At 43.5% G+C, this 26,361-nt stretch overlaps 1 long non-coding RNA gene across 1 annotated transcript in view; it reads right to left on the bottom strand.

The window, feature by feature from the left end:
* Positions 1–814: 814 nt before the first annotated feature.
* The window catches only part of LOC129540895 (uncharacterized), a 70,593-nt gene continuing 45,046 nt past the window's right edge, over positions 815–26,361 (bottom strand). The window contains exon 3 of the long non-coding RNA XR_008682723.2: positions 815–2,921. This is a non-coding gene — a long non-coding RNA (uncharacterized LOC129540895). The remainder of the gene's footprint in view (positions 2,922–26,361) is intronic.

Here is a 26,361-nt window from a genome sequence, read left to right on the forward strand (position 1 = left end):
TGCTGGAGAAGACTCTTGAGAGTCCCTTGGACTGCAAGGAGATCCAACCAGTCCATTCTAAAGGAGATCAGTCCTGGATGTTCATTGGAAAGACTGATGCTAAAGCTGAAACTGCAATACTTTGGCCACCTCATGCGACGAGTTGACTCACTGGAAAAGACTGATGCTGGGAGGGATTGGGGGCAGGATGAGAAGGGGACGACAGAGAATGAGATGGCTGGATGGCATCACCGACTCTGTGGACATGGGTTTGAGTGTACTCCGGGAGTTGGTGTTGGACAGGGAGGCCTCAGTTCAGTTCAGTTCAGTTCAGTCGCTCAGTCGTGTCCGACTCTCCGCGACCCCATGAATCACAGCACGCCAGGCCTCCCTGTCCATCACCAACTCCCGGAGTACACTCAAACCCATGTCCACAGAGTCGGTGATGCCATCCAGCCATCTCATTCTCCGTCGTCCCCTTCTCCTCCTGCCCCCAAACTTTCCCAGCATCAGAGTCTTTTCCAGTGAGTCAACCCGTCGCATGAGGTGGCCAAAGTATTGCAGTTTCAGCTTTAGCATCAGTCCTTCCAATGAACATCCAGGATTGATCTTCTTTAGAATGGACTGGTTGGATCTCCTTGCAGTATAAGGGACTATCAAGAGTCTTCTCCAACATCACAGTTCAAAAGCATTGATTCTTCGGTGATCAGCCTTCTTCACAGTCCAACTCTCACATCCATACATGACCACGGGAAAAACCATTGCTTGACAGGGAGGCCTGGCGTGCTGTGATTCATGGGGTCGCAAAGAGTCGGACATGACTGAGCGACTGAACTGAACTGAACCTTGTTGAACACATGAATTGGTTCTATGCTTTTTGTTATTGATTCCTTGAGATTTTCTACAAAGAAAATCATCTTTAAAGAAGGATTGTTTTCTTTCTTTCTGGTCTGTATACATTTTATTCCCTTTCCTTAACTGTTGCAATAGCGAGAGCTTCCAGCAACATGTTGTACAAAAGGTGAAAGAAGACAGTCTTGCCTTGCTCCTGATCTTAAGGCGGGCAATCTGTAATTTTCAGATAAATGCTCAATTTCAAGATGAGGAAGTTTCCTTCTATTCCCAGTCTTCTCAATGTTTCTTATTGTGAATAGGTATTGAATACAGTCAGATATTTTTCCTTCACCATTTAGGATGATTGTGTGATTTTTCTTTAGCCTATTAATAAAGTGGATTATGTTGACTAATTTTCAAATAATGAACCAGACTTCCATTGTGGAAGAGAGGGTGGAAGTCTAGGCTCACCTGATCTTGATTGTATTAGTGGGGATGTGGCATACCAGTTTTTCCTTTGGTTAGATTGGAGTAAAAGAATTTTTGTTTAAAAGCTTCTTATCTAGGGAGGCTGCTCATATCTAGTTAGGCTGCTCTTTCCTGGTACTCTAACTAGAGATAAAAGGTTGTTGTTGGGAATTTTTATATCTGAGCCTCTGGCACTTCCACAGAACTGACCTCACTACCACCCAGTCTATGATATGGAAAGCAAAAAGAAAACCTTGGAACTCACCTCTATGTTGCTTTTTGCATCCCAAGATCCCTAGATAGTCTGTCTCTTCTCTCTACCTTTCAGACTCTTATTTTGTTTGTTTATATATAATCCAGGGGTTTTAATTGACCTAGAAAGAGAAAAACAAAGAAATATATCTACTCTATCTTCCTAACTTTGGAATCAGTGAAATCTGATTCCAAAATGTTATAGTGACCGGTTTACTGAAGAGGCTGGATCAGAAAGTAAGTAAGTTGGTTTTCTTTTATTGCTACCCTTCAAATTCACTCTGCCAGTCTCCGTACACTGGATGATGTGGTGAGCAGATCCTCATATTTTTCAGATCAGTTTCAAGTGTGAACAGTCTTCATTTCTGGAGAAAAAAGGGTGTGGGTGTGCTTAGTCACTCAGTCGTAGCTGACTCTTTGAAGGCAAGAATACTCTCTTGGGTTTCCATTTCCTCTTCCAGGGGATCTTCTCAACTCAGAAACTGAACCTGCATCTCCCGTGTCTCCTGCATTTAAGGCAGATTGTTTACCTGCTGAGCCATCAGGGAAGCCTCTCTGCTTTCTCTCCAGTTCTCTGACTGTTGCTTCTTTACCCTCTATGGTTGGGGGGTCATGAGGGAAAATTAAAGGAAAAGAGCTAAGTGTTATGTTACGGGCTAGAACTGCTGGAGTCAGGTGTGAGCGTCGTCTGCCTGGCAGATGCCCACATGTGGGTTTTTCTCTCTATGTGGCTTCTCCGGAGACCCTGCTCTGAGAAGACCATGGATGTTCCTCTGTCATGGGTGATACAGTCTCAGGGTGAGAGATTCCAGCTCCTGGCAGCTATTGCCCCCCCCCACCCCGGTCACTCGTGCTGGGGTTCATTTGCCCCAGCTGGGCAGCATTCTCTCATGACAGTTCAAGCTCAACTGCCTTCCATGATATCTGTGGAAAGAGCAGCCTGCCCAAACAGCAGCACTTGGTCCTCTTTCAATTCTCATATACAGCTCTAGTCCCTCTCTTTCCTTCTGAATTTTCCAGAGGACATTCAGGCATTGGTGTCTGTGCTTTCCAAATCCAAGGGACACAGTCATGTTCTTCAAGAACTCTTCCACCTCTTTCTGCTGTGTTCTAGTGGCACTGGGGCAGCACCGCTGGTGTGAAGCAGAAAGAAGAAACCTCCCTCCAGCTCTCACAGGGAATGTAGGGAATACACAGGACACTCCGATGAGTTGTTGTAAAGGAATCTTGACTCCCCGACATCCTCAGACAAGCTCCAGCTGGAGGTGGGGGATGGGACAAGGGCCATAGAACTGGTGTTGGGCCATCTCTTAGCACATCCTATGTGGATGGTCTAGCAACTTCTTTAGAAAGAATTATTTGTCTCCTTGGGGTCCTCAGGTGAAACTCTGCAAAGATAGGTAAAGTTCCACTTAATATTCTGTCATAGTGAGAAGGAAACCCCGTATTCTAAACCATGCCCTCAACCTATGAAGGAGTGGTTCTAAGACACAGGCTTATCCCCAAAATCACATTTATCTTCATGTACAGTTTGGGTTTTGAGCCGATCCATGGCTGACCCACTAGCTAAGACATGGCCTCATTGTAATACAACCAGTTGGGACACATGTGGAACCATGTTTAGCACAGGCTGAATGCAATTACCCAGAACAAACTGGACCTCAAAGGGCACACCATGCCATAGGACAGCTGGCAAGTGGACAGCAGAAGGAAGAACAAGCTAGAACAATCTGAAGCTCAGGAAGCTTTTTGAGCAATGGAAGTTATGTAAGTCTATGAAGCAAAAAGATGGCACTTCATAGAGTCGAGTGGGCTTCATAGCCTCAAGCATTGCCTCACACCAACAGCAAGTCTCTCTGGAGTGCCCAGGACAGGCCCGTGGTCCTGCATGTGTCACTTCAGCCTTGCTGGCATTCTTATAACAAAATCCAATGACATCATCTTCAAAGTAAAGAACAAAGAGTTTGGTTAATACTCAATATCTGATTCTGGTTGTCCCCATTCTGGTTACTAGAATCCATATAAATGATGCACATGGATTACCAGTCTTCAAGGAATTGGAATAATAAAATGCATGCAGTGGGTCTCCCTGGTGGCTGAGATGGTAAAGAACCTGCCTGCAATGCAGGAGACCTGGATATGATTCTCAGGCTGGGAAGATTCCCTGGAGAAGGGAATAGCAACCCACTCTAGTATTCTTGCCTGGAGAATTCCATGGACAGAGGAGCCTGTTGGGCTATAGTCCATGGGGTCACAAAGAGTCAGACATGACTGAGCAACTAACACTTTCACTTTCCTGAGATTATAGGGAACATGGAAGGTGACTAAAGATCTTGTAGTGCCCAGGATCATTATCACGAGCAACATTTGCTCTTGGACTGACAGTTGTAAGGAACGTTAGTTAATAAGCTGCCCAGTTAAGAGAATAAACATCTGCGGAAGCTCAGGACCTGGAGAAGTAAGCTTATTTGCCCCATGACAAGCAGTGGGTGTGGCAAACCTTGCAGCTGCCATGCAGATGTCTGGACTCCCAGTCCTCGGCTCTTCCCTCTGTCTAAGGGTACATTATGGAGAGAACCTCGAAGGGTGAGCTCATCATTGGTCTGGAGATCACATGAGAAAATGGAATAGATGTTAACAGGACAGCATCGCCTTGTCATTCATCTCCTCTGCCAAGAAGCACATTCCATCCAGGGAGCAGATGAAGGTGGAGACCTTCCTTTCCTCTCCACAGCCGCCAGAAAACATCAAGCCAAAGGAAGAACATAGCCAAGTCTTCAGAATATTACATTTCTCAAGAGGAAAATGCATTTTCTCTGGTCAATCACTGTTTTGTACATGACACCTGAGAGAAGGATCACACACCGCCTGTTTGAAGGGCAACCATATGGAAGTCTCCCAGGGAAAGCGCAGAGCAGAGCTGATTTATGACATCACCACAGGCATTGGGACCAGGCTGGGGAAACACCACAGCCCAGCCCTGAGGCCTCATTCCAGCCTGTGAACAAATCCTGTGGGTTGGGAATACTGCTGCAAACCTAGTGTGCATGGACTGCCTGCCCATGCAGAAACCTCTGACAATGCTTTCCTGTGAGAGACCTGGGCTCTGGGGACCCCGGCTTCCTGCTGCGTCACTGTGATGTGGCCATGAGGGTGGGAACCGAGCCCAGGAAAACTTCCTCCTGGGCTGGTTCGACCCTTGTGCAGAATACTGGCTCAGAGCTGCATGCTTTTCCCTGAGATATCAGGGCCTCTGTCACCCTGTCTGGAGGGGCCCCTCTGGCCGCTGCCCTGCCAGGATCTGTCTTAATGCACCCTTGAGACTCTCAAACTAGGAACCAGCCAATAACAGGACTGCTCATGTCTCAAGCCCAAGGGGCCAGATTTAGAAAATTTGATGACTCAGGTGCATGGGAATCTGAGGGTCTCTTATGCTATCAACAAAGCAAACAAATAAAAAATGAATAAAATGTTGGTTGGAACCCAAAAATGTCAACGGGACTATCTCTAAACCGTAGAAATACATTGACTTTTCCTCTTTTTACTTTGTTGCATTTTCCAAGTTTTCTTTTTTTTACTTTTATATTGGAAAAGTAGCTTTATTAAGAAAAAATATTAGAATAACAACTGATAGAGTCAGTTTAATGTTGCCCTCCAAGGGATCATAAATACTACTTGTAAGTAAAGCCTTATAGCTGTGAACACAAGGAGGTTGACTGCTGGGACCTTTATTTCTCTGGGCCAGGACCCTCAGATATTGCCTATCACCAAGACCTCAACTGGGAACATATCACAAAATCCACACATTTCCTAATGAAGGAATCGGCTTTGCACAGCTTTGTCATAGTCACACAATAAACAAAACAGCTCGCCTTTGCAATCAAGTAGAGGCAATGACACAGTGATAACAACCATTTATTGAGCATTCACTGGGTGCCAGGAAGAAAGACCTTCTATCTAGGTCTTCAATCCTTACAACAAGGATTATTGGGGGTGGTCGAGGGTGGGGTTTACTCAAGCCTCTGGCTCAACAACTTGTGATCTTTGTTACCTGAGTGGCCATGCGACCTCTTTTAGCCTCAGTTTCCTCATCTGTAAACGTATAATAATAATACTACCTACCTGATGAAGTTTTTGTGAGGATTAAATGAGATACCTCTGATAAAACACATAATGTGATGCCTGGCCTAAAGTAAGAATGCCATATATGCTAGTTATTATTATCCTAATTTAACAGGGTGGGAGGGGTATAAAGTAATTGTGTACAGTATGGCTCCTGCCCTTGTGTAATTTATTTGAATAACAAAATGATAGACCTCTATATCTCTAAGTTTCTAGGCTGAGCCACTGGGCCCCAGTTGAGTGTTCTCTTTTTGCTTTGCCTCACTGTGATTGTGAGTTTTGAGGGGACAGTGTTTGGAGGCCAGTTAGACAGAGGACATCTGACAGGCTCTCTGTGACTACATAGACCACACATCTAGGAGACCTGAAGGCTGTATCAAGTCAGGTTTCAGGGGCCATCAGTAAGTACTCCTTATAATGGTTAAAGTAAGCCCCAAAGACCACTGCCCAATGAGGACAGCCTCCAAGGAAATTCAAGTGCCAAGGCAGATTTCTGGTGGAGGAAAGTTCCAGTGCTTCTTGCTTCTACTGGGGCTGTTGACAGTTAAAACTAAAGTCAGGGTCTTCCAATTTGAGGCCTCAGGAGTGAGGATAAAGAAGCAGAGAAGGAACAGAATTGCACTTGGAGCATTTCCCACATTAAGTTATTTTAGGATCTGGTTGCTAGGTGTCCACATAAAATATCTTCATCAGAGAAGGAGGAAGTTGAACACATTTTGCTCAAGATTCTTATTGTCTGTTTGTCAAAATTAGTGCCTTATAGAAAGAAAACAGAGGCAAAAACAGGCGTGCTTGGATTTAATATCCAGAAGCACCCCAAAACAAAATTCCTGTATAGACTTGTTCTTACTTCTCAGCCACAAGTCCACTCAACCTAAGGCAGGTCCCTCTAGGCCGCCGAGATATTGGAGTTGCTCTTTCACAGGCAGTAGGAGGTATTCTTCATAATTAGATGAGTCCCATGAACAATTTAAAGGGCTCTACCTCTGAGTTTCTTCTGACTTTTTGCATTCTTCCCGGGTAATGTCATCTACTCTGTTGCTCTTACCTATCACATATGGTATGTCTTGAAAACTACAGATACTATAGTCAAGGAAAAACTGTATAACCCACCACAACAACTCCCCTAAGCTCCAGATCCATTGGAACAGTTAGGAATTCTTTTAGTTGCAAGTAACAGCAACAATAGAATTCGACTTACAATGGTGTGGAACACTCAGCTGTTGGCAAAATCCATCCTTTCATATACAGAAGCTAATATGCGGTTTCCTAGTTACCCTACATTTCTCAGTTTTACTTACAGTTAGAGGCGGTCGTGTGATTCTGTTCTCTTCAATGGAACATGAATGGAAGTTGTGCATGCTGTTTATAGGCCTGGCCCACAAAACCTCCCTACAGGGCTTCTCTGTCTTGTTATTCCCTCTGGCTGACTGATTCCATGCTCAGAGACACACTAGATGCCATATACTGAAAACAACAGAGCCAACATTAGCTCGGGTCCTTGAGTTTCCACCACCATCCACCTGCAACATCCAGCCTTGACCACTCGAAAACAAGGAATAAATGTCTATTGTGTTTGGGCCATTATGTTGGGAGTCAATTTATTATCCCATTATAGCCTATCCTAAGTAAAAGAGATGTCTTAAAACTGCAGAACATTTTTAACAAGATGTTCAATGACAGTAGATGCTATCTGATGTAGACTTTTTCAGATGCTTAATGTGCTGTCAGGAACCAGGTATCACTCCCCACCAACCTCTGGGTATTGACTTTGTTCTCACACTCTTGTCTCATGGTCACAAGATGGCAGAGGCAAGGGGACGTGTTGGATAGTTATGCTCACCTCCAGGCAGAGGGTTATTTCCCCAGGTGGTCTTTTATTCATCCAGGGAAGCCCCTCATTATGTTTCACTAGCTGGAATAAATGAGTCACTTGCTTTCAGTGGACTAAATGGCCAAAGGGAATGAGATTAGCACAAGTCAGTCAGTTCAGTTGCTCACTCAGGTGCAACTCTTTGCGACCCCATGAACTGCAATACGCCAGGCTTCCCTGTCCATCACCAAACCCAGAGCTTGCTCAAACTCATGTCCATTGAGTCAGTGATGCCATCCAACCATCTCATCCTCTGTCATCCCCTTCTCCTAGCGCCTTCAATCTTTCCCAACACAAGGGACTTTTCCAATGAGTCAGTTCTTCACATCAGGTGGCCAGAGTATTGGAGTTACAGCATCAGCATCAGTCTTTCCAATGAATATTCAGGACTGATATCCTTTAGGATGGACTGGTTGGATCTCCTTGCAGTCCAAGGGACTCTTGAGAGTCTTCTGCAACACCACAGTTGAAAAGCATCAATCCTTTGGCGCTCAGCTTTCTTGAGCTTTCTTTTAATCTCAACTCTCACATCCATACATGACTACTAGAAAAACTATAGCTTTGACTAGCCAGAACTTGTTGGCAAAGTAATGTCTCTGTTTTTTAATATGCTGTCTAGGTTGGTCATAGCTTTTCTTCCAAGGAGCAAGCATCTTTTTATTTCCTGGCTGCAGTCACCATCTGCAGTGATTTTGGAGCCCCCAAAAATAAAGCCTGTCATTATTCCCACTGCTTCCCCATCTATTTGCCATGAAGTGATGGAACCAGATGCCGTGATCTTAGTTTTCTGAATGTTGAGTTTTAAGCCAACTTCTTCACTCTCCTCTTTCACTTTCATCAAGAGGCTCTTTAGTTCTTCTTCCCTTTCTGCCATAAGTGTGGTGTCATCTGCATATCTGAGGTTATTGATATTTCTCCCGGCAATCTTTCCAGCTTGTGCTTCATCCAGCCCAGCGTTTCTCATGATGTACTTTGCGTGTAAGTTATAGAAAGAAAGAAAGAGAAGTTGCTCAGTTGTGCCCAACTCTTTGTGACACCATGGACTGTAGCCTTTCAGGTTCCTCTGCATGGGATTTTCCAAGCAAGGGTACTGGAGTGTGTTGCCATTTCCTTCTCCAGGGGATCTTCCAGACTTGGGGATTGAACCCAGTTCTCCCACATTGCAAACAGACGCTTTATCGTCTGAGCCACCAAGGAAGTCAAGTTAAATAAGCAGGGTTACAATATACAGACTTAATATACTCCTTTCCCGACTTGAAACTAGTCTGTTGTTCCATGTCCAGTTCAAATGTTGCTTCTTGACCTACATACAGATTTCTCAGGAGGCAGGTAAAGTGGTCTGGTATTCCCATCTCTTGAAGAATTTTCCACAGTTTGTGGTGACCCCCACAGTCAAAGGCTTTGGCATAGTCAATAAAGCAGAAGTAGATGTTTTTCTGGAACTCTCTTGCTTTTTCGAGGATCCAGCGAATGTTGGCAATTTGATCTCTGGTTCCTCTAACTTTGCTAAAACCAGCTTGAACATCCAGAAGTTCTCGGCTCACATACTGTTGAAGGCTGGCTTGGAGAATTTCGAGCATTACTTTACTAGTGTGTGAGATGAATGCAATTGTGCAGTAGTTTGAACATTCTTTGGCATTGCCTTTCTTTGGGATTTGAATGAAAACTGACCTTTTTGAGTCCTGTGGCCACTGCTGAGTTTTCCAAATTTGTGGGCATATTGAGTGCAGCACTTTAGTAGCAGCATATTTTAGGATTTGAAATAGCTCAATTGGAATTCCATCACCTCCACTAGCTTTGTTCATAGTGACACTTCCTAAGGCACACTTGACTTTGCATTCCAGGATGTCTGGCTCTGGGTGAGTGATCACACCATCGTGGTTATCTGGGTCATGAAGATCTTTTTTATATAGTTCTTCTGTGTATTGCTGCCACCACTTCTTAATATCTTCTGTTTCTGTTAGGTCCATACCATTTCTGTCTTTTATTGAGCCCATTCTTGCATGAAATGTTCCCTTGGTATCTCTAATTTTCTTGAAGAGATCTCTAGTCTTTCCCATTCTATTGTTTTCCTCTATTTCCTTGCATTGATCAGTGAGGAAAGCTTTTTTATCTCTCCTTCATACTCTTGGGAACTCTGTATTCAAATGGGTATATCTTTCCTTTTCTCCATTGCTTTTCACTTCTCTTCTTTTCACAGTTATATGTAAGGCCTCCTCAGACAACCATTTTGCCTTTTTGCCTTTCTTGTTCTTAGGGATGGTCTTGATCCCTGTCTCCTGTACAATGTCATGAACCTCTGTCCATAGTTCATCGACTGCTCTATCAGATCTAGTCCCTTAAATCTATTTCCCACTTCCACTGTATAATCATAAGGGATTTGATTTAGGTCATACCTGAATGGTCTAGTGGTTTTCCCTACTTTCTTCAATTGAAGTCTGAATTTGGCAATAAGGAGCTCATGGTCTGAGCCACAGTCAGATCCCAGTCTTGTTTTTGCTGACTGTATAGAGCTTCTCCATCTTTGGTGCAAAGAATATAATCAATCTGATTTCGGTGTTGACCATCTGGTGATGTACATGTGTTGAGTCTTCTCTTGTGTTGGTGGGAGAGGGTGTTTGCTTTTCTAATAGGAAAGAATCTCTGCCTGTTTCTTAATCAACTGGGGTTCTAGCAGGATGAAAATGGGACATAGGGGATGTCGTTAGGAAGCAAAGATTGGTGTTTGCCAATCTGGGTACTCATGTACCCAACTCTTTGCTAAACATTTTCACCTATTTCACACTCCAGGAATCGTCTTTAACATATTTATTTCTCTCACTTCCACTTCTCATTTCCCCCCTTTTTCTTTATTCACTGCTATAGCGCTCTCCTGCCTGCCCTTCTGTGCCATTTCCCACAGAGTCACTGGTGGGATGCTACAGAAACTCAAATCTGACCTCAACATTCCACTGCTTAAATACTCCAGTGGCCAGCCATGGCTGCAGAGTAACTGTGTGTGAGTGCTAGAGCTCTTCATGATGAGATCTCTGTCTTCATGGTCCACTAACCAGCAATTTGTAAGACACACACACACACATTTTATGCCTCTCTTTCTTCTTCCCATAATACCCTTTCCCTTCCTTTTCGTCTGTCTGAACTCAAACCTTCATTCAATCTTCAAGATCACTTTTTCCCTGCCTCCACCCCAGCACTGATGTCGGCCCTCCTTGCTACTGTCTGTGCCCTCAACCTTGTCCTGCTCCACTAGTGCCCACATCCCCAGCTTCTCCCATTCCTGGTCCATATGTCTGTCTCCCCGACTACCCTGTGATCTGCCTGAGGACTGGGCCGTATGTTATTCACCCAGTAACTGACAAAAATCAAATACTTTTGCAAATAAAACAATATCCTAAATCAGCACAGTGCAAGGGATCTGAAATGAGACTTTTGCACCTGGGACTCCCATACAATTTCTTTGGCATGTTTCTTCATGTTTGACAAATAAATATTCCTCTTCATAGTGTACATTGTTAAAAGATTAATTTTTTATTAAGCAGGATTTCCAGATAGCCACAGAGAGTTCCCAACAGAGTACTAAAGTGTAAATGTGTTCTTGGGATGAATGAGTAGATAGCAGAATCTGGGACTTATGATATTATTATTTCCTAATAATGACAATAAACTGTGGAAAATTCTGAAAGAGATGGGAATACCAGAGCACCTGACCTGCATCTGGAGAAACCTGTATGCAGGTCAGGAAGCAACAGTTAGAACTGGACATGGAACAACAGACTGATTCCAAATAGGAAAAGGAGTACGTCAAGGCTGTATATTGTCATCCTGTTTATTTAACTTATATGCAGAGTACATCATGAGAAATGCTGGGCTGGAGGAAGCACAAGCTGGAATCAAGATTGCCAGAAGAAATATCAATAACCTCAGATATGCAGATTATATCATCCTATATGGCAGAAAGGGAAGAAGAACTAAAGAGCCTTTTGATGAAAGTGGAAGAGGAGAGTGAAAAAGTTGGCTTAAAGCTCAACATTCAGAAAACTAAGATCATGGCATCCAGTCCCATCACTTCCTGGCAAATAGATGGGGAAACAGTGGAAACAGTGTCAAACTTTATTTTTGGGGGCTCCAAAATCACTGCAGATGCTGATTGCAGCCATGAAATGAAAAGACGCTTACTCCTTGGAAGGAAAGTTATGACCAATCTAGACAGCATATTAAAAAGCAGAGACATTACTTTGTCAACAAAGATCCATCTAGTTAAGGCTATGGTTTTTCTAGTAGTCATGTACGGATGTGAGAGTTAGACTATAAAGAAAGCTGAGCACTGAAGAATTGATGCTTTTGACTATAGTGTTGGAGAAGACTCTTGAGAGTCCCTTAGACTGCAAGGAGATCCAACCAGTCCATCCTAAAGGAGATCAGTCCTGGGTGTTCATTGGAAGGACTGATATTCAAGCTGAAACTCCAATACTTTGGGCACCTGATGCGAAGAACTGACTTTTATGAAAAGACCCTGATGCTGGGAAAGATTGAGGGCAGGAGGAGAAGGGGATGACAGAGGATGAGATGGTTGGATGGCATCACCAACTCAATGGACATGAGTTTGGGTGGACTCCGGGAGTTGGTGATGGACAGGGAGGCCTGGCATGCTGTGGTTCATGGGGTCGCAAAGAATCGGACACAACTGAGCGACTGAACTGAACTGAACTGAATAATGGCAATGATAGCAGCTGATTGCTGGGCACTTACATTGTGACAGCACTTGGCACATAGTTTAGAAATTAATCCTGGCAAAGGGTGGGTGGAGGAGGGATGGATTGGGAAGTTGGGGTTAGCAGATGCAAACTGTTATATATATAGAATGGATAAACAACAAGGTCCTACTGGGAACTATATTTAATATCCTGTTGATTTACAATGTTATGTCAGCCTCTGGCATATAACAAAGTGATTCAATTAGACATATATATATATATATATTCTTTTTCATATTCTTTTCTGTTATGGTTTATTTAGTTCAGTTCAGTTTGCAAGGAGTCGGACACAACTGAGCGACTGAACTGAACTGAATAAACCATAACAGAAAAGAATATGAAAAAGAATATATATATATATGTCTAATTGAATCACTTTGTTATATGCCAGAGGCTGACATAACATTGCAAATCATCTATACTTTAATAAAATAGAAATTTTAGAAAGAGCAGGAAAAAAATTAATCCCTATTATAATCTCATGAAATAGTTGCTCTTACTATTCTCATTCCACAGATAAGAAAGCCATGGATCAAGAGTATAAAAGTTTTCTTAGGTTTACACAGCCAAGAAGAAAAGCAGAACCAAGACAGAAACCCAGTTCTTCTGATTTCAAAGCCTGCTTTTTGAACTCATCTACTGACTTCCCTTTAACTTCATCTATTGGGAAATCATGAGAGTGTCTGTAGCATGTGAAAAGAAAGAGCTTTTTTTTGAAGTTCAGCCTGAGAACTAGATTTATTCTCCATAATGAAAGAAGTGTGAATGGTGGTGGTGAGAATGGAGAGTCACTCTGTGGATGGGCTGCTTCCACCTGAAAACTTCTCTGCCCAGAATTTCAGGGATTGCTTGAGGGAGGCGAGAATGTTAGCTCAGTGCTTTCCTAACTGAATGTGCATACCCATGACCTGAGGTGGGATCTTGCTGAAATGCAGTGAGGACCAGGGGTACATCAGCATCTTGCATCTTACTGCTGCAGACCTCCACCTCTTTGAGTCCCTGGAGGACCAACAAGGTCACCCCACTGTGCCTCCAGGGCAACCTTACCATCAGATGGCTGGTGGGGTTGGAAGTTCAGCAGTTCCTAATACTCTGTGTCTGAGGGGACCAGGGACAACTGCTTCACAGTGGTCTTGAAAAAGGCTTGAAAAAAGAAAATGAAAGTTGCTCAGTTGTGTATGACTCTCTGCAACCCTATGGACTATATAGTCCATGGAATTCTCCAGGCCAGAATACTAGAGTGGGTACCCTTTCCCTTCTCCAGGGGATCTTCCCAACCCAGGGATTGAATCCAGGTCTCTGGCATTGTGGGCAGATTCTTCACCAGCTGAGCCACAAGGAAGCCCAAGAATACTGGAGTGGGTAGCCTATCCCTTTGCCAGCGGATCTTCCCCACCCAGGAATCCAACCGGGGTCCCCTGCATTGCAGGCGGATGGGAAGTTTGGTAGCGGTGGTTTAGTTGTTAAATCGTGTCCGACTCTTGTGACCCCATTAACTCTAGCCTGCCAGGCTCCTCTGTCCATGGGATTCTCTGGGCAAGAATACTGGAGTGGTTGTCATTTCCTTGTTTTATCCAAATCTCTCTCCCTGTAGAAAAAAAAATCTACTTTGAAAGAAGTTAAATATTCACTAAACATCTGTCACAGCCATCCTGTGAAATAAGTAAGAGAACCGATTAGCCCATTGACCTCTAAAGTTATCTATTTGCTTCACATTTTCACGACCCTAAAATAGGGCTGGGAGGTGTTTTAGAAGCTGAAAAGCAGCTGAGCGTGGCTGAGGCCCGGCAGGGAGTGCTGGGCAGGATCCTGGCCCGTTTGTGCTTGCACGCAGGTTCAGGGCTTACCTGTCAGGTGAGGCTACTGAGCAGCCCCACTGGACTCCTGGACCCATGTCCCCTCTGGAGATACATCCACTCCCAGGCTTGGGGAGGGGACAATAGGCTTGCAGGCTTTGGGCGCCCTTAGCAAAGAGACACTCCCAGGAGTGTTCTCTAAATGGAACAAAGGAAACACAGTGTCCTCAGTGATTTGTTGACAGACAGCAATATTTGTTTTCTCCAGCGAGGTGCTTCTTGCTATGTGGCTCTCACAATATCCTCTCCTCCCACACATTTTTCCTCTGTCAGAAAAAGTTTCTATCTTCTTCCTTGAAAACCTTTTTCTTCTTCTTCTCCTTCTCCTTCTTTCTCTCCCTCTGTTTTTTCCTCTTACTTTCCAGCCATCTTTTCTCTAATGAGGTCAAAGAGAGCCATCTGATCATGACCTGTAGAGTATTTGGCTTAATTTGAGGACATGAAATTCACACATCCAGAAAGCACAGGCTTTTTTTTTACTTTTTTGCAGGGAATAAATACTGACTGAGTTGCAGCAAAGGAATGGAGGAGGAAAAGATATTTATTGAGGGCTGACTGTGCACTAGTCACAGTGCTGGTAACTTTCACACACTCTGCTTCACATATGCTCCACAGCAGATCTGCAGGGTGGGCAGGGCAGTACTGTGATCCCATTTTACAGGAGAAACAGGTTTAAAGAGATCACAGCCAGAGCTTACACAGCTAGGCAGGAAGAAAGCCAGAATTCAATCCCAGGTATTCTAGAACCACTGCCCAGTTTCTGTCCACTGCACCAAACTGTAATTCTAGAACTTGACACTTCTTAATTATGAAGCTTCAACTTTCCCTCTTTAATTGAGAAGCAACTAGATACCCCAAGAGACTTAGAAACTCACCATGGTGTGTGCTGACTGGTCGCACCCTACGCTTCACTGACAATAATTTCATGTTGTTTGAGTTTAGGGAAGTAACCATATAATTGGGCTTCCCCGGTGACACTAGTGGCAAAGAACTTGCCTGCCAATGCTGCAAATGCAAGAGAGAAGCAGGTTTAATCCCTGGGTCGAGAAGATCCCCTGGAGGAAGGCATAGCAACCCACTCCAGTATTCTTGCCTGGAGAACCCAACGGACAGAGGAGCTTGGTGGGTTACAGTCGGACGTGACTGAAGCAACTTAGCATGCATGCATGTGTTTGGGGTATAAATGTGTTCCTGAGGGTTTCTCTGCCTCTTGACACCAGCTTCACAGACCCTCTCTAAGTCTCAGTTTCCTAGTCTGTAAAATGGAGGCAATAATAATACCTGCCTCGTCAATGTTTCTCACACTGATAAGAAACATTCCACACACTGTATGTATGTATGTATGTATGATTCATAACATACATTTAATCACTGTTCTCTATTGCAATTGTTGTAGCTGCTGTTATAATCAGTGCTCCTGTCATTATCACTGGTACTCAAGATAAAATTCAATACCAGTGTTCTCCAGTCGTGTATTCAGCAGTAGTTGAGGGCCTGGCTCTGTGGCAGGCACTGTCCTACATACGAGAGAGATAGCAGTGCCTGGGAGGCAATCCTGCCTGTCACAGAGCTGACCTCCTAATCCAGGGGGAGACTCAACACATAAAGAAACACGGTGACTTCAAGCAGTGGAAAGCACTCTGAAGCAACTAAAACAAGAAACTGGGATGGAGTGATTGAGGCTTGGGGTGGGGAGGGCTGCTTCAGATTAAAGGTCGAGGAAATTATTTTCAAGAAGCATTTCAGTACTTGTGAGCTGAGCCCTGAATGATGAGAAGGAGCCAGTTGAGCATAGATGTGGGGAACAGCAGGCCAGGCAGAGGGAATAGCCAGTGCAAGGTCCTGAGGTGGGAATGATCTCAGCGTGTCAAATATGCTTTCCTGATTCCAGAAATTTCCTTACACCAGTAGGAAGTATTTATAGTCATTACAAGTGCAGACAGACACCGGAGCCAAGACTGCTTGGTTTCATACCCAGACTGTGACCTTGGAAAAGTCACTCAACCTTCTATATTCTAATTTGAAAAATTAGAAAAACAATAGTGAATATGAATGTAGTTAGATATGAAGACCCATAACAGTTCTTGGCACATAATGAGCAGTCAATAAGGGAAAACTATTAATATGAAATTAAAAGACACTTGCTCCTTAGAAGAAAAACTATGACCAACCTAGACAGCATATTAAAAAGCAGAGACATTACTTTGCCAACAAAGGTCTATCTACTTAAAGCTATGGTTTTTCCAGTGGTCATGTATGGATGTGAGAGCTGGACTATAAAGAAAGCTGAGCGTTGAAGAATTGATGCTTTTGAACTGTGGTGTTGGAGAAGAGTCTTCAGAGTCCCTTGGACTGCAAGGAGATCCAACCAGTCCATCCTAAAGGATATCAGTCCTGAATATTCATTGGAAGGACTGATGCTGAAACTGAAGCGCCAATCCTTTGGCCACTTGATGAGAAGAACCGACTCATTGGAAAAGACCTGGGTTCTGGGAAAGATTGAAGGTGGGAAGAGAAGGGGACGACAGAGGATGAGATGGTTGGATGGCATCCCAGACTCAAAGGACATGAGTTTGAGCAAGCTCCAGGAGTTGGTGATGGACAGAGAAGCCTGGTGTGCTGCGGTCCTTGGGGTCACAAAGAGTCGGACATGCCTGAGGGACTGAACTGAACTGATGAATATTATTATTACAAGTCCTAATTAATACATACATAGCACTTGAACAGTTCCTAAAAGTAATCAACTGTCAACAAGACCCCATGGGTTGTAGCCCACTCCTCTGTCCATGGAATTCTCTAGGCAAGAATACGGGTGGGTAGTCATTTCCTTCTCCAGGGGATCTTCCCAACCCAGGGATCAAATCCAGGTCTCCCACATTGCAGGGAGATTCTTTACCATCTGAGCCACCAGGGAAGTCCCAACAAGCATGAGCTGTTGCTATTGGTGCCTGACACCTGGTGTGTTATCAATAACATGTGCACTGAATGGGGTTTCTCATGGTACCCTTCCATCTAGATCGAATGTAGAGGGAGGACTCTTCATATCATTTTAGGATTTCATTTACAAATGCATCAGTATAATCTCCATGGTCAGGGTGGCTTTTGTTTATCAACATGTCTGTCTTATTGAATGGAAATGATGCTTTTAAAAAATAAAAGAAAAAACAGAATTACAACACTTGGGGCACGTTTTTGCCAAATGATTTAACTACTGTTTCCTCAGTGCTGACTTGAGAAGTGTGGTGCATAATATCTCTGTTGCCTTCATCATTTCCTGAAGACACTCATTCCCTTTAGGAGGTGAAAAGCTGCTACAAAGGGGTCAGTTCAAATTCGGCCACCATGGAGCTTGGATTGGTTTCAGTGACTTCCCATCAGTGTTTTTCTGGCTTTCGTGTTATTACCTATGGGCTATTGGCCCTGGAGACACCATAACTCACAGCAGACATGGTTTTGTTTCCACGCCAGTCAGAGAGTACAAATTCCCCCACACAACTGTCAAGAACTGGGTTTTATGAGCCCCAAACCAAGAGGTCCTGGCTGGACCATGATGGCACAGGTCTATTGAAGCAGGAGTCCCTGGTGGTGTTTCTCTACTTGGGGGACCTTCCCCAGTGGTAGAGCCACTGGACCTGAGTACTGGCGCTCCTTGGGCAGCCTCCCTTTCCAATTGCTTGGCCCTTCATAGAGAAACTGATTTTACAGATTCTCTATTTAGGACATCAAGATAGGTTGCCATGGAAAAATGACATCTTCTAATTAAAAACACAGAGAGGTCACAAGTTTCCCAGAACAACTAGGGCACAGATCCTAAGAGGAAAGAAACGAAACATTTGAGAAAAAAAATAAAAAAGTCAAACAAACCTCCAGAGCTGCGTCAGCCTGTAACTTTCCAAACCTGAATGAAATGCCTTGTGTAGACAGAGCATGCTGAGTGGATAGTGTAAATTCACCCCAGTTGATGTCGATTTTGGCCAGCAAGGGCTCAGTTGGGCAACAGATCAGAGATGCTTAGGGAATACTGATTGAGGGCAATGATTCAGGGCTGTCTTTTAAACTGTGGACATCTTAATCTGCCTCCTTGGGTCATGAAGGGTACATGAAAAGGAAGAACTTAAGACTCAGAAAGCTGCTAGTTGCAGGGGAGAACACTCCCACCACTCTGTCCGTTTCCCTTCCTTGTAACTTACTCTGGGCCTTATTGAAAGCAGCACCTGTGACGTGTGTTGTGCTAACTGCTGTCACCCCCAGAAAACTGTAGTTTTCTCCAGGACAGGCATGATGTTACATTTATCTCTGTATTGCCAGTGCCCAACATAATGCTTGGCACATAGAACACGTACAGTAAATCCTGGTTGAGTGAATATTAATAGAAAATAATAACAGTTGTCATTTACTGAGCGCACTGGGCCTTGGGATATTATTAACCTTCTTTTACAGTAAACAAACTGCAATTCGAGGAGGTAAAGTAACCCACATAAATCCACACTGCTAAGAACTGACAGAGCCTGGATTTAAACCTGACACTGTCTGACTCCAGAGCTCAGAAATAAGTGGATCCTTATGGATCTGATTATCTCTCACTCAGAGGCTGATGAACCAACATGTGGTTGGACGGGTCCTTTGCCCCAGCTCCTTCTCCCTCTCCCTAACTGGAGCTGGCATTCCCTAGGCTCCAGTAAGTCCTGTACCAGAGTGAGCAAGGGAAGAAAAACTTTGCACTTCAGTCTGGCTGTTTTAACCAAGGCTGCTGTGAAAACAGAGCTTCCCAGGTGGCTCACTGGTAAAGAATCCACCAGCCAAGCAGCAGACTCGAGTTCGATTCCTGGATCAGTAAGATCTCCTGGAGAAGGAAATGGCAACCCTCTCCAGTATTCTTGCCTGGAAAATCCCATGGTCAGAAGAGCCTGGTGGGCTACAGTCCATGGGGTTGCAAAGAGTCAGGCACAACTTAGTGACTAAACAGCAGCAGCAGCAGCAGCAACAGCTGTAAAAAAAGAAGCCCATGATAGCAGTGTGTAAGGATGGGGATTCCCAGTTTTTTTTCTCTCCTCTCTTTCTGCCTGCTCCTTGTGAGCACTCCCCACTGAAACCAGCTATGCTGACACATCCTTTATCATTGGGCATGTAGGTGTCCTTAGTGTGGATTGAGTTTGGAATGGATCCCCATCTACAATGAGTTGAATGGAGGAGATTCTCATTTAGCCAACACCACCATGTTGCCCAACTCTGTGGGATCCAGGGGATAGGATATCATGTGAGCAGCACCACTGAGGTCTGTGTAAGAATATTTTGGATGAATTTTTTCAACTTGCAGGTATGTTTTGCATTATACATTAGAAGTAGTGGATGATCACAATAACAACATTGGTAGCCTTTGATAGTTTAAAGAAGACTTCCACACACGCGTTCATTATTAGCCTGTGAGGTGAGTAATGCTATTTACCCCTCTTAGGGATGATGAAACTAGGGTTTGAGGCCTGAGTTACTTAACTCTCTCTCAGACCTGTTCAAAGTATTGTCCACAGACAGGAAGTAGCTACAGAAGCTGGAAGCTTGTTAGCTGTTTAAATGCTCCGGCCCCATCTCAGAACTACTGAATCAGGATTGTTGGGCCCAGGAACCTGAGTTTTAACAGCTCTCCAGGTGGTTCTGTGCATAATAAAGTTTCAGAAGCTCTGTCCTAGACACAGAATAAGTGATATTTTCTCCTACCTTGTTCTGCCAAGCTGGAGGAACTGGAAAAGGTACAGAACAAGTTAAAATCTTGAGTACAAATTACAGGGCAACTTTCATTTGTTGCGAGAAGGTGGACTCAGCATTTAACCTCTCAGAGGTTCAGTCATTTGTTCTATACTAATAGTATACTAGGCATACTGTCTACTTAATTAACTTTAGTGGGCAGTTGTGAAAATCAGATACATAGATGCAAGTTAAAGTACCTTATAAACTGTTAAGTACCAACATCTATAAATTTTTTAGTTTACTATTATCGTAACCACAGTAATTGCTGTATTGTTATATTTTAAACATAGAAAAACTAAGGACAAATAGGCTAACTGAGGTTTAGAATATATAATTATTCCCAAAATGTTCCCATTACATAATCCTATTCTGTAAGTATAAATTAATTTCACAGAAGAGAAAATGAAGGCCCAGTGAGTGAACCCCAGCTGGTGAACAGTGACACAGATCACCGAGATAATGCCTTGTGTATAAAGCGGTGCCGCACTGTCTGCCCACAGGGACCTGGCCTGACAGAACGGAAGGAAGGTGGGAAGCAGCTTCCAAATACCTGGGCCCAGGCACTGCCACTTACAGGTCGTTTGATCTCAGACAATCACTTCACCTCTGAGAGCCTTGTTCCCCTCATGCAAACTTGAAATCATCATGATAACCACATCAGAATAATACCGATTTGTTTGATGTGAGGCTTGGAGGCAAGGATGTCTGTGAAAATGTTCTGCAAACTGCAATTCATTAATTGTTCTGGTGGCTGTTACAGTTTACAGTAGGAGAGATGCAATGGTGCTACAGAGAGACAACAATGGCTCCTTGGCTCCAAGAGGAACCTCTGAGGCCTGCAAGGAGAGAGACTGGGAAGGGAGAAAGACCAGAAAAGGGGTGTGTGGGGGGAGATTAGCCCCCTTAGAGACTGGGCAGCAAAGGAGGACAGCTCTCAGATGTGGGGGAGCCTGAGGAAGCCCAGAGCCTGAGGGTAGCAGGTGCCACCACAAAGACACCAAATTCTGGGAGGGTCCCATAGTCACCCAGCGGCAGAGCACAAGCCCATTGGAACTGGGAGGACCAGACCAACACGTCCAGCTCAGGGCCAACACAGACCTGGCCTTACTGCCCAGGACTCACATTCACAATGGCTTCAAATATAGACTTTTGATGCTATTTCCAGATGAATTCATTGGGTCACAGAGATATGACAGAGCAAGTTCATTAGACTGTGCCTATTTCTAGTGCACTAGAAATTCCCTTCTTATAAACCCTTTGATCATATTGTGGGTATCCCAAGTATATTTTCAATAAAAATACTGATTTTTAATTACAAAATGCTGAAAATGAGCCAGAATTTTTATGAATGTTTTGTCCTGTCTTCATTTTTCACTGTATCAAGAGCCTCTGAGGAGCTCCAGTCAGGGTCAGAAGATTTAGAAATCCTGCCGCCTCATGGGACAGAGCTGGAAGATCCATCATGATCAGAGATATGCTTGTGTGTTACCTGAATCTTCCTACCAGAACTCTTTGCATTTGCATAATTTTTAGAACACACAAAGTGTTTCATCTGCATTCTCTGCTTCACAACTTTATAAGTAAAGCAGGTATTTTTTTTAATCCTTTATTGTTCTTATTCTCTATCACAATATAACAAATGCTCTCAAACCAAGTAGGAGAAAACAACAACAAATTCACTTTATGAATGAAACTTCCATCTGCCCTGGGAAGGGACAGCTCAGCTCTTGCCCTACTCAGTATGGGATGTTGTGGCTCAAACCTGGGACCTAGAGTCACCTGGAGCCTTGCTTACTTGCCCATGTGTCTGGGGCCCAGGCCAGGAAGATTTAAACTGGGGAGCTAGGACAGTTGGGACTCCTCCATTTTTCTCATGTGATCAATTACTGATTGTAGTAGAAGATACAGAATATCTAAATAGACTGCTCATACAATGGCTGCTCAGTAAATGACAAATAATTGCTGCTGAATGTACCTCCCACTGATGCTAAAGCTGAAACTCCAATACTTTGGCCACCTCATGCGACGAGTTGACTCACTGGAAAAGACTCTGATGCTGGGAAGGATTGGGGGTGGGAGGAGACAGGGATGACAGAGAATGAGATGGCTGGATGGCATCGCCGACTCGATGGACATGAGTTTGAGTGAACTCCAGGAGTTGGTGATGGACAGGGAGGCCTGGCGTGCTGTGATTCATGGGGTCGCAAAGAGTTGGACACAACTGAGTGACTGAACTGAACTGAAGAGGAAAAAAGAAAAAAAGAAAATATTGTAAAGTTATTGTTACACCTTGGTGGAAAGTCAGGGAGAAGACTTGTGGTAATGGTCAGATAGCTGAAGGTCTGAGTGGTATTTAGTTATAGGGGATGTTACCAAAATAGCCCATTCATTTTCTATTTTTGAATATGAGCACTACTCATGGTTTCATTGCAGAAAGCAGAAATGGTCAAGGACACGGAGCTGATCACCTCAAATGCCCTGACTAGTACTCTTAACTCCCAAAACACGTCTTTGAAGAAATGGGCCTTGAGTAGATGCATATGTCTAGGTCTGTGTGGGTTTTATTTCCAAATTAGCTTGCTTTCCAACGCAAGCTGGGGTGTTTTGAACTCACCATAGGTCACCCCACTATGTGACCCAATATTTAGCTGCTAGGAATGAGGTGGCAAAAAGTCAAGTGGTTCGGTGAAGAACAGAAAATGAGAAAGCTGCTCTCAGAGGCTTTATCCCCCTGCTGCTTTCTAAAAAGCCAGACACGCTTTAATTGGGTTTATATTTCTCAAAGCCGATACAGTTGTACCAAACTCTAACAGAAAGAGCTATAATGTAAAAGTTCACAAAGAGTGCTTGTCTTGCTGGGATTTTTAAGTGCCATGACTAATCAGGGTGAGGGCTAGAGGCATGCAAGTCTTTTCAGAATGCTGATCTATACTTTGGCAAATGTAGAAAATGCCATTCATCTTCACTTAATGAGAAGGGATCCTTTTTGAAGTCTAAAACCCAAACTCTCTGACCAGAACAGTCTATCTACTGATCCTTAACTGTGTGCAACAGTGGTAAATTCCTTGTGGCTCTCCTGGTAAAAGCGGCGTCAGTATTCTCTCTGAGAAAGATACATTCAAAGTTTGTATAATAGTATGAACCATGACACTTTTTTCTTTCTGCACTTTCAGATACATGGAGTTGAGGTTCTTGGTCAAATTCTGCCAGCCCTGGAGGTATGGTAATAATAATAATAACAACAACAAAAGCAGCAGCAACAACAGCTAGCACATAGCATTTACAATGTGCTGGACACTGTATTTTATACATATCTCAAATAAACCTCTCAGTAACACTAGGAGGTAGGTCCTACTATTATACCAGTTTTACAGATGAGAAAATTGAGACTGAGGGTAATTTGCTCAAGGTCATACAGCTAATAAGTACTGAACCTAAAATCTAAGGCAAGGCAGTTTGGCTACAGAATCAATGTTGACAAAGGACAGAGTCCTAGCAAACTGGTGTATTTAGGGGTGTGAACAGAGGAAAAATGTTTGCAAAACTCCAAACAGTCTGTCAGTCACATGGTACTACCTTCCCTAAGGAAGAGTGGGTGGGCACATGGCCCAGTTGGCCAATCAGAGCACCTTACCTAAGAAATTTGCTGGTGGGAGTTGATCAAGAAGGACCAATCAGAATTCAGAAATATGTAGGGATTCTGGGAGGAAAGCTCTCCCTTCTCAGATCAAAGGTGCTCTGAGACATAAAATCTTGAGCCACTGAGAGCCATTTTGAAGGGATTATTATGAAGGGAGATCATTCCTGAGAATAAAGTGAATACAGAGAAAACCTGAATTGAGTGGGGAGTGGGGAGAGGTGAAACTGTTGACTCTTGGAACACTTGTGCTCCCTGCCCTTCCAGTTACATGAGCCACTGCACGCCCCCTTTTTCTTAAGCCACTTTGAAATGGGTCTATCATTTTGCAAAAAAAGGACTACAGGGAATTTTTACCAAAAACATTTAAGGGAGCTGTAGTGGGCAGAGCAGAACTAGGACCATGAGGCATAAGTTACAGAGAAGTAGATTTGGTTTAGTGTAAGTCTATTCAGCAACTAACATGTCATTACATGCTTAAAAACAAACAAACAAAACACACACACAAATTTTGTTGAATGAAAAACTGAAAATATGTTTCTAGGTCTGACCAGACTGTGGGCAGTGGTTAGAGTTATAGAAATGACTCAAATTTCACTGGCGTATTGTATCCACATACATAGCTCAGATCCTGTAGTCCCCATAATTATTTCCAAGTGGCTCTGGTGGCAGCAGACAGTGTCTTCTGGGCCTGGTGACTTGTCCACTGGGACCTCTGTGTCTGAAGCAATGGGACCCTCAGGATCAATACTAGTAAATAGTGAGAGGTGAACGGGGAGACCATGCCTTCTCTCTTTCTAGTAGCATGCTGGGGGCTGTGCTGCTCCTGCCCCAAGTCCTACAGACTTTTAAGTCCAACAGCTTGTCTGGGTTCTAGCTCTTCTGCTTTTTCTAGAATTCAGACATTAATCTTATAGAAGCTGGACTGGGAGATGTGAGTGACAGATATTGACTTATTCTCTCAAATGCTCCTCAGTGCCAAGGTTAATTTTTTTGTTGTTGTTCTGGCAATGTTCTTTATGTCTCTTTCTTTCTGCCCTTGGTATGGGTTGTCCCAAGGGACGTCTTGTGCCTGGACAAGTGATGGCCAACTTCAAGGTTACCAAACATGCCTGCCTGCATTTGTCTGATCTCACGTGTATTGCACACACTAAATATAACAAGGTTGAAAGACATGGATGAAGCACAGAAGGACCCAACAGGGACTGAAAGTGACTTTCTACCAAGAGAAGAGAAGACTGAAAATAAATGGGAGAAAAAACAAAATGATTTCCTGCCAGTGATGAGGACTTTGGTTCCACCCTCTGTGACCATTTCTGGTAACATCAGAGCAGGTTTCTGCAGCTCTCTTGCTGCTTTGATAGGGAGCTTGGCCAACATTAATTAAGCGCAAGGCTAAGATTCTATTTGTTGCCCATATGAAAAAGCTCCAACTCTTCATTAAACTCACATTCTTATAAGCAGACAAAATCAGTTTTTAACAAGACTGACACCCAAAGTCAGTAATTACCCTCTCTTTATCTTACATATCCGATCAACCTTCTTCCCCACTGACTGTCGTTCATTCTCACCACACTCCACCTGAAGAATTAAGTCCTGGTGTCTCATGTGGCATTAATCTCTAAAATTTTGCCAGAATAAATTCTAATTTCAGAGATGATGGACTCTCACCTGCTCTTGTAGTGATTTCCCATGTCTAATTCTTCAGTAGACAAACTTGTTCAAGGGTAGAAATATTGCATGGATTCCTACAACCTGAAAATGAAAAGAACCTTTCTAGTTATGATTTAAATCCAGAATCAATATAAGGAAATAGCAAAGTGATAAATTCAGTGACGTCAAAAGGAAAAATAGATTTTTTGCATGCCAAAACTGTACTTCTATATATTGGAAAATAGAAAGGATCAACAGCTCAATAGAAAAAGTGAGCCAAAGACATGAACAGAAAAGACTCATAAAAAGAAGTAAGTTTGGCCTTTCAACATATTAAAGTTACTCAAGTGCATTCATAATTAAAGAAATGCAAAATAATAGAACTATGAGATACCATTTTTCATCTATCAGATTGACAAAAGTCCAAAAGTTTGATGACATTTTCTGATGACAAGTCTGTGGGAACCAATATCCTCTTCACTACTCTTAGGAAAGCAATAGCACAGCCCCTATGGAAGGGAATTGGCAACATCAAGCAAAATTACAGATGCACTGACCCTGGGATGTGGCAGTTCTAGTTACAGCAATCTGCTCTGAAGATATAGTTCCAATTGCAGTTCAGTCGCTCAGTTGTGTCCAACTCTTTGCAACCCCATGAACCTCAGCATGCCAGGCCTCCCTGTCCATCACCAACTGCTGCAGTCTAACCAAACCCATGTCCATTGAGTCAGTGTTACCATCCAACCATCTCATCCTCTGTTGTCCCCTTCTTCTCCTGCCCTCAGTCTTTCCCAGCATCAGGGTCCTTTCAAATGAGTCAGCACTCCACATCAGGTGGGCAAAGTATTGGAGTTTCAGCTTCAACATCAGTCCCTCCAATGAACACCCAGGACTGATTTCCTTTAGGATGGACTGGTTGGATCTCCTTGCAGTCCAAGGGACTCTCAAGAGTCTTCTCCAACACCACAGTTCAAAAGCATCAATTCTTTGGTGCTCAGCTTTCTTTATAGTCCAACTCTCACATCCATACTTGATTACTGGAAAAATCATCGCTTTGACTAGACAGACACAAAATAAATACAAAATTGATTGTGACCTTATTTAAAATAAAAAGGTTGGAGTCAACATGAATCTCCATTCTCAGAGGACCGATTAAGTAAACTATGGTAAACCCACACAGTGGAGTAC

Source organism: Moschus berezovskii, chromosome 4, assembly GCF_049115385.1.
Source record: "Moschus berezovskii isolate FMDL1 chromosome 4, NW_MosBer_1.0, whole genome shotgun sequence".
Classification (NCBI taxonomy): Eukaryota; Metazoa; Chordata; class Mammalia; order Artiodactyla; family Moschidae; genus Moschus; species Moschus berezovskii.